The following is an 8812-nucleotide window of genomic DNA, read 5'->3' as shown; positions in this document are numbered from 1 at the left end:
TTTCCTGAATTTTTCCATTCCTAAGAGGCCCTCCCTCCCCTGCCAATGGAATTTGTTTGTACCCCAATCTGGCCTCCCATGCAAATGTCCTTCCTTGGTCCTTGAGCTGCTCAAGGACACACACTACAGATGAAATAAGCATGCTCCATGTGCTGATCCAGACAGATGAGGTATGGGAGCCAAACCTGGACCCTTGCTTGGTGCCTGGGATTTGACCAATTTGATGTAGTCCTTGGCCCTGCCCTGACACCTCATACCCACAAACCACCTTCTTTTGAATTTTGAGACAAGGCCCAGCCTTGAGTTCCCAGTCCTCCTGCATCAGCCTCCTGAGTGCCAAGACTGCAGCTACCTGCAGCTACCACCATACCTGGCATCAAGCCCGACCTTTGATAACCACAGTTTCCTGCCTGCCTCCCAGCCCCCACCTATGCCCCAAGTAGCAGGGCTTCCCGTGGCTGCCCCGATTTCCACAGGTAGCAGCTAGCCCCTGTCCTTCCATAGACTCTGAGAGTCACCAGCACCCGGAGCCCCTGAGGAAATGTCCTGGACGGCAGGAAAGGTCACAGGTGGAATGTGCTGAGCAGAAAGCCTGGGCCCTTCGTCTGGGATGCAGCCGTGAGTAGCAGGCAGGTACCACCTCCACGTGGGGACTTCAGTGACAGGTGCTTTGCTGGCCACAGAGACGCACAAAGAATTCACAGAGTGTGAGGACACACGTCCTGCGTACCACCACTTCCTGGCTCTGGGAACATGTCACGTATGCCTGCTCCAGACACTCCACGGAGCCAGCGACTCCATTCACACGGCCGTGAGGTTGCCTTGGTTGTAAGAGCCACTCCTGAGGCCTTGGCCTCTTAGCTCAGTTCTTCTGAAGGGTCCATCTTTCTTGACCATACTGGGGCTTGAATTCAGGGCCTTGGTCTCTCAGCTTTCTTGCTCACAGCTGGTACTCTACCACTTGAGCCATGCCTCTGAGTAATTAGCTTCTTGCCAATTACTCAGAAATGTGGGCTTCATGCGATGATCCTTCAGGTCTCAGCCTCCGGCATAGCTGGGATTACAGGCATGAGCCACCAGCGCACAGCTCCAACTTGCATTTCTAACTACATTTTCTAAGAAGCCAGGACTTCTTGAATCCAAAGGCCATGAGAACAGCCTTCCTCAGCCCCTTCCTGTGAATGTTTTAGGACTGCAGGGGTTTCCTGCCCAGAAAGCAGGCAGCAAGAGCTGAGATCCTTGATGACATTGTCCACAAGCACCCACTTTTCAACTGTCTGTCTAGGGGACCCTGATGTCACAACCGTCACCAGATGATAATGAGTGAACCACAGAGGAAGCCATATGGAAGTCTTACCATGGGGCAGACATGCTCACTGTGGCAGCCCAAGGCTGTCCACCTCCCCAGCCTCCTGTCCTAGAGACACACACACAGTATGTGTCAGATATCCCAAAAGCCTCACGTGTATGCCTGGGCTCTCCCCTGACTCAGCTGCAAGCTTGGTAGCAGATGCCAGGTCATGTGACACGCGCTGGGCTGGCCACACCCATCCCACACCTTCCTATGTGTGTTTCGAGTCCCAGAGAGCCTTCCCTGGTTACTCTGTACAGCCAGAAGTGTGGGGGTAAGGGGATTAAGCCTCCCAGGCAAACTTCTAGCAGTGGAGAGGAGCCAGGGGTGAACTGAGCCTGGAAGAAAGTCCAGGGTCTCCAGCACAACCACGGCAGCGGGGTCAGGACTCGGTGTGGGGGCAGGGCAGGGGCAAGGCCAAAGCACCACTTGAGTCCATGTGACCCCCCAGGGCCTTCTCAAGGCTGAACTCAACGGCCCTCAAAAGCACCTCAGAGCCTATTCCTTCTGAAAATGGTGGTGGGCCTCCTACCCCTGCGCCTCTTCCACCTCAGACAGAGGGAGGAAGCACAGCTGCCTGTGAAACACAGAAGAAATGGCAGGAAACCTGATGGGCTGAGCACGTATACCACGAAGACTTTGCCTCCCGCCTCCCACCCACCAGCCTGCTCCTCCTCCTTCTTGGGTAGTTTGTGTTTTGATCCACGTGATCACCCTTTCTGTTTCTGTCCATATAAATTGTGAGTATGCCGGCCAGCAAGCCCTTCCTGCCTTGTCCTGAGCAGATGGCCAGTTCCCTCCCCCACCCCCTGTCCCACAACCCTCCTTCCAGCCAGGAATCAACTACATCTACAGCGTATGGCTGAGACAGGCCCAGGGCTGGGGCAGGTGGCCAACATGGCATCCTTCAGACCATAAAAGAACAGGGTGGTTCATCCTGGTGAAGGAGTCCTGCCAGGATGTCATTCAAGACCCATATCTAAATGCTGTGTATGTGTAGGAATGTGTCTAACTGCAAGTTACAGAAAATCCAAATCATGGTGGCTTAAAGAAACAGGGATTCATATTCTCACATTACCGAGGAGTCAGAAGTGGGTGGCCCCTGACATTTGTTTAGTGGCTCAGTCATGACTTCTTGGCCTCCTCTTTATGGTCACAGGTAGCTACCCTAAGCCCAGAAACCAAAGCAAGAAGCAGACTAAAAGCATGGCTTAGGTGGTAGAATGCAAGGCACTGAACTTAAACCCCAGTTCTACCAAAAAGAAGAGAGAGAGAGAGAAGAGAGCAGCAAGCCATTGTATACATGTATGGAAATGTCACAGTGAAATCCCCCCTTGAATCACTAATGCATGCTAATGAGAGGGACAGAGAGAGACCTGAAGAAGGAACGAATCCATAAACATTACTTTGAGAATACAAAAATAAAAAATAAAGTAATCTAGAAAGCAGGATGATCTCCCTGGCACCTAAAAGGTAAATATGTGTTAAATAAATTGGGGGATAAATAAATGAGGCCATCAGTGATCAGCTATGGTGGGGCAAGAAGAGAGGAAGCTCCAGGGAGCTGTGGGAGGCTGAGAGTCCACAAGACAAAACAGTCAAAAACTTTAAACCCAGAAGGCAAGGTTGGGAGGAGAGCTAGGTGCAACTATTAAATTCTAAATTGAGTTCACAGCTCAGAAAAAGTTAAGAATTGCTTGGTCAAGGCTTCAAACATGGTGATTAATGAAGAGCATGAACAACATTAATTTGTTTTCTTCCCTCGGCTGAATTCTGGCTGAGAAGAAAGAGGCTGGGTCCGACTCTCAGGACAGCCTTGATGTGCACAAAGCAGAATCTGGACTTGTGCGCCCCACAGCAGGCTTCATTTACCATGTCTCCAAGCGCACAATTCACTTCCGCAGGCAGCAGACTAATGAAGAAAACCGATTATGGATCCATTAGAGCCTTGCAGAGGGCCATTAATCCTCACCACAGCCCAGCCGGTGGGAGGACACTGAGGGCGGTAAGGAGTTGTCCTGAGGAATGGACTGGGCTGGAAACGATCATCCGGTCCCCTCAGACTCCTCTGCCCCCAGTGGCTTCATCTTTCCATAGGAATGGGGGCCTATAGAGAGGCAGGAGGGGTGCTATAGAGTAGAGGAGCAAGGGTAGGATGATATACCTGGAGGCACACAGCTAGGCCTTTTATCTACACCATTGAAACCCAAAGGGGCTAGTTTGTTATCAAGAGGCCCACAGAATTTTTTTGGTTGCCAGTAAAGTCCAAAATTGTTAAGACTATTAAAAAAAAAGAAGTACCCTGGACTCTAAAGGGAATTCAAGATGCAGATACATCAAGCCAATCTGAAGAACCTAATTGTGTTCTCTTACAGATGAAATGAAGGCTAGAGCCCACAGGGCCTGTTCAGCAACCAGTGATGTGCTCAGATGTTCTAGAAGTCCACTGGGGAGCTGAGGCACCAAGCTCAACCTCCTTAACAAGCCTGCTGTCCCCTTGGCTGAGCAGCAGCAGGACAGACCCCCTAAGATGATGCCTGGAAACAGGGCCCTGGGCTAGCTGCTCTGGAGACAGAGGCTATTTTGGAATTCGGGGTGTGGTCAGTGGCCCCAGCTGTCGGCAGTATCCGTGCAGAAACTAATCTGTTAGCACCAAAAACAAGTCTGCTGCAGAGATGGTTGGGAATCAGGGTAGACTTTCTAAAAAGCAACATCAGAAGGGATGTACCTATGCTGGATTAATTTATTATTGTGTAACAAATCCCTGGAAACCTAGAGGCTTAAAACCACAAGCACCACCAGCTCACAGCCTGTGTGTTCACGGAACAACTGGCAGGTGTCTGCCTCAAGGCCTCTCACAGCTACCATCAAGGTCTCCGCCAGGGCCCAGTCCCTCCTATAGGCCCCACTGTGAGCCTACTCTCTTCTGGGCCTGCTTATAGGGCTGGTGCAAGGATTCCCTTCCTCATGAGGTATTAGTCCAAGGACTTCAGTGCCAGGCCTCCGTGGGTTCCTAGGGTAGCTGTCAACATGGCAGTCTACCATCCTCAAAGCAAACAGCCAGAAGAACATGAGCAGATCAAGTCACAGCTTTGTTCCCCCACCCCCATTCTCAAAGGCAGCATCCCATTACTTTGGACACATTTGGACACCAGGAGCAAGTCATCAAATCCCAAGGGGAAGGGGTGGCAGGGACACCTGTAGGTAGAGGTTGTTGAAAGCCAACTTATAGGCTACCTACCTGGTCTCAAACTCAAAAGCTCCACTTGCCAGGAGAGCCCTAGAAGAAATAATCAGCACTTAGGGTTGTAGCTGAGTAGAAGAGTCATCATCACCTGGCATGTGTGAGTTCCTGAGTTCTATCCCCAGCACTGCAAAAAATTTTAAAAGGTAACCAGAAAAATAAATAAATAGCTCTCTGGGTAAGGTGAGTTTCATCTGTAATCCTAGCTCTTAAGAGACAGAGGTGGGAAGATCATTTAAGGCCAGCCTGGGCTACAGAATGTTAAAGAGAGAGATGTATGGATAATATCACTCTTTAAAAACACATACAAAGGGAACCCATCTCGGCCAGCTAATTTGATCACCACACACTCAATCACTAAAACATAATGACTTCAAAGAATAGTTAAGTACCTGAGTACTTGTAATACAATATCAAAAGGCAAAATTAAAAATCACTGCAATATGATGCTAATATTCAAATAGAGAGGGGAGGGGAGAAAAAGAGGCATCTATTTGAAACATTCTGGAGTGTCCTGAACCAACAGGACTATGTGTGATTTAATTTCCTTCTTTATACTTCCTGTACCTTCAAAATTTTGTACAATGAATTTGCACAACTTTTCTTATCAGAAAGACATGAAGAGGATTTTTTCTAAAAGGTTTCCATTTTGTGGAAATCACAATGTCAAGCTTCCGTCTGTACACCATATAAGTAAGATGAAGGACAGCGCAGCATGCGTCCCCTTCTGTGCCCTGCGGCTGAGGAAGAGAAGAGAGGATCAGGCCTCAGGACACAGACATCATGCCACAGGTATACGGGGTCCATGTGACAAGTGACATGCGTGGTGTAGCGTAGAAAAGGCCTTAGACTGAACGTAAGAGGCCAGTGGGCAAAACACAAGCCTCCTCACAGGAGACTCTGACGTTACCCACCACACAGCCATTACAAGTGCCGCCACGTCATACCAAGGGACACAGCTATTAAGTGTGTCCCCAGAATTAAGTAAAAGCAAGGAAGGAGAGGGGCCAGGGCCTCGTGAGTCCTCTCGGGGCTTTTGGTCTCAGGTCCACACCTGGCCTCAGCTGACAACTCTGACTTCCCACATTTGTGCTTCTCTCCTCCTTGAATGCAAACAGGTGGGCTTGCCTAGCCATCTAGGGGCCTCGTTTCCTGAACACGCGCTCTGTGCCATAAGCAGCTAAGCCTTTTGCACTTCTGATTTTGGGTTTGTCTTCGGCTTTATTAGCCCTCACGTCCAATGAGAGCAGGAGGCTCAGAAACAGTAATGGCTGAGGCTGCACAGCCAGGAAGGAAGCGGCGGGGCTGAGATTCAGAGCTCTATTAGTCCCCATTGCCCTTTCCCATTTGTCTCACGGAGAGAAGAAGAAAAAGAAAACCATGGCTGTGTGTTAGAAAACCCACTTATTTTATTTATGAATAGCATGTCATAATTCAAGAGCAAGCTGGGGTGGATGGAAAAATCCCAGCTGACTGTACCTTCAGGGACTAGGAGAATCTAGGAGTCACCTGATCAAAGGAAACAGAGACACCATCGCCACCAATGAACCACCTGGCAAAAACCCTTGTGTGTGGGCCCTAGGATGGTTACGAGTGTGGCTGTGAAGACAGAGCAGGCTTCTGTGGCTGGATTTCTCTCCTTGTCACTCCAGACTTGTCCTGTTAGGAGAGCTTCCACAACTCTCAGGACGCTGAACAGTATAACCAAGCTGACACGGCCTGGCTGAAGCAGAGAACCTCATTCCTCCCTCTGGACAGCCAGTGAGCAGGGGGTGCTGGTAGAAGCTTGAGAGGAAGGGAGAAGCAATGAAACATGTCTGATGACCAAGCATGGGGAGAGTAGGGTCAAGCTGTCTCTTTGTACCAGCCCTAGAAATCACATCCCATGAGGTGCTGCCATCTGGGCTTCCCAGCATGCACTGGGTTACACAAGAGGCCTGAGCCTGAGCTCATCAAGGGCTGATGAAGGGAATGTGGGAGGAAGGAAAGGGAGCAAACGGTTAAAGTATATACCCTGGTTAGTTGTTTTGGGGTTCATCAGATACCCAGCAGGCTCTGCATCTTGGCTCCTGGCCCGTCTGGGGCCCACTGGGGGCCATTTTCCAGGAAGGCCCAGGCCCAGTAAAGGGCACCACTGTGGTCCTCAGAGCCCAGCACCAGACCTGTGAAACTCGGCTCTCTGGAAGAAGCATGATTTCCTAAGGGTCCTGGGCAGATTTGGGGGTACTAGGCAGGTTTACGTGTAATGTTGTAGTAAATCTAACAACTTAATACAGGCATGCTATTATTATTCCTATTTACAGACAAGAGACCCCAGGCACAAATAGGAACCAAAGTAGCTTTCCCGTTGAACCATCTAGCCCAAGATTAAGCCCTGGCAGTTAACCCGTATACTGACCCTGAGCCATGGCATTTCCTGGTACCCCTTGGACTCTGAGGAACAGGAAGCTCCCGCCATCTGACATCTTTCAGCCCATTGGGGTCAAGCTAGGCCCTGGCATGGGCCTCTTCTGGAGGAAGGCCTCTAGGGGACATGATGGGAGGATGAGGGGCACAAAGTTGCCAACAGCGCAGATCAACCAGGCAACTCTCACTACCCCCGTAAGAGGAAGGCTTAGCCAGCAGGCTTTGCTCAGGGAATTTGGTGGCAAAAGCCAGGCAAGGCTCCTCTCAACAATGCGCTTTCCTTCAAAGAGCAGATGATATTAACTGCTGTCTGAATCCCACTTTGTCCCATCGCTTCATTGCACAGATGGAGAAGCTGAGCCCCAGAGCACCCAAGGTCACAGCCAGTCAAGACCTGACCCACTCCCGTCATCTGACAGGTGACTGAGGCTGGGTGCTGGGCTAACGCGCTTGTCTCCCTCCCTGGGCTCAGGCACTGCTCAGCCTGGGCAGGCCTACCCTCTCTTCCCCCTCACAGGTGACTTTGTCTTTTCCGGCCTTCCTTTCTCCATCTGTAAAACTGTTCAGGTTAAACCAGATACTGTTCAGCATCCACCATTCTCTTTTCATCTAAAAGGCTGTTGGCTCTGGACTCAATTAGGATAAATCAGTTTCAGACCCTTGCCCAGCCCCGTCAGGCTCCACTCTCCCCCCTCCGGCTCCATCTGCCTGTCACTATCCAGAGAAACCACTTACTGAATTACCACGGAGCCGACCATCAGATCAAGAGAGGAGGAACTGGCCAAAGCCAATCTGAGCAAAATGGATTTGAGCTCCAAATAAAATTCCATCCCCTCCCCACAGACGGATTGATTATGGTTACGCTAAGCCCAGTGCAGCTGAGCATAGAACAGCAGCTAGTTTCTGCTCATGATGGAGAACGAGGTCCTTGGCCAGAGTGTCAGGATGACAGAACACCCTCTAAAGGCTGTGGTGGACAGTCTATATCCTCACAGGGTCTTTCTGAACACTGTATTTAACAACAGTAAGAAGGAATACAACTCCCAATTCCTGGTACTAAGTACACTTCACACACACGGTCCCATTTAGCCTTCTATGGGTGGCTACCTCAGTCATCTCCATTGTACAGAAGAATTCAGTGAGGCTTGGCAGGGGTGTCATCCCCCAGGACCACATAGCCAGTGGGGAACAGACTGAGGTTTAAGCCCGGTCAATCTGACTCTGCCACAATATGCCTAATAGGAAGAGGAACATGGTTAAGAGTCACTGTGTTTGATCACGAAGCTTCTAGAAGGCCCCTGTAAAACAAAGAAGCAATATATATTTTAGAACACACACATGTGCATGTATGCACATGCACACAACACACACACATATCACTAAGTCATACAGGAATGAAATCAAAACCACAGCAAGAGCCTACGCCTCACACATACACCCAAAGACAATTCCAGTCCCCAATCTGTGGCTAGGATGTATATTATCAAAATGGTACAACCACCACAGTTGCTCAAAAATTAAAATTGGTGCCATATGGCCCAGCAATCCTACATCGGAGTATAGACTGAGAAGAATTAAAAGCAGGATCTCAAAGAGAAATTGTCCACTCATATCTATGGCAGCATAATGCACGATCGCCAAAAGGCAGAAGCAGCCCTGGTCTGTGAACAGATGAGCAGATACACAACAAAATAGTCTGTCCAGCCCATAGAAAGCTATTCAGCCTCTGAGAGGAAGGGAATTCTGGTGTGCTCCAACATGGGTAAACCCTGAGGGCAAAATGCTAAGTGAGTCACGAAATTCAGACACTA

This window comes from Dipodomys ordii, unplaced genomic scaffold (genome assembly GCF_000151885.1).
Source record: "Dipodomys ordii isolate 6190 unplaced genomic scaffold, Dord_2.0 Scaffold58, whole genome shotgun sequence".
In the NCBI taxonomy this organism is placed as follows: domain Eukaryota; kingdom Metazoa; phylum Chordata; class Mammalia; order Rodentia; family Heteromyidae; genus Dipodomys; species Dipodomys ordii.
The sequence above is the reverse complement of the archived record's forward strand: the minus strand, read 5'-3'. Positions refer to the sequence as shown.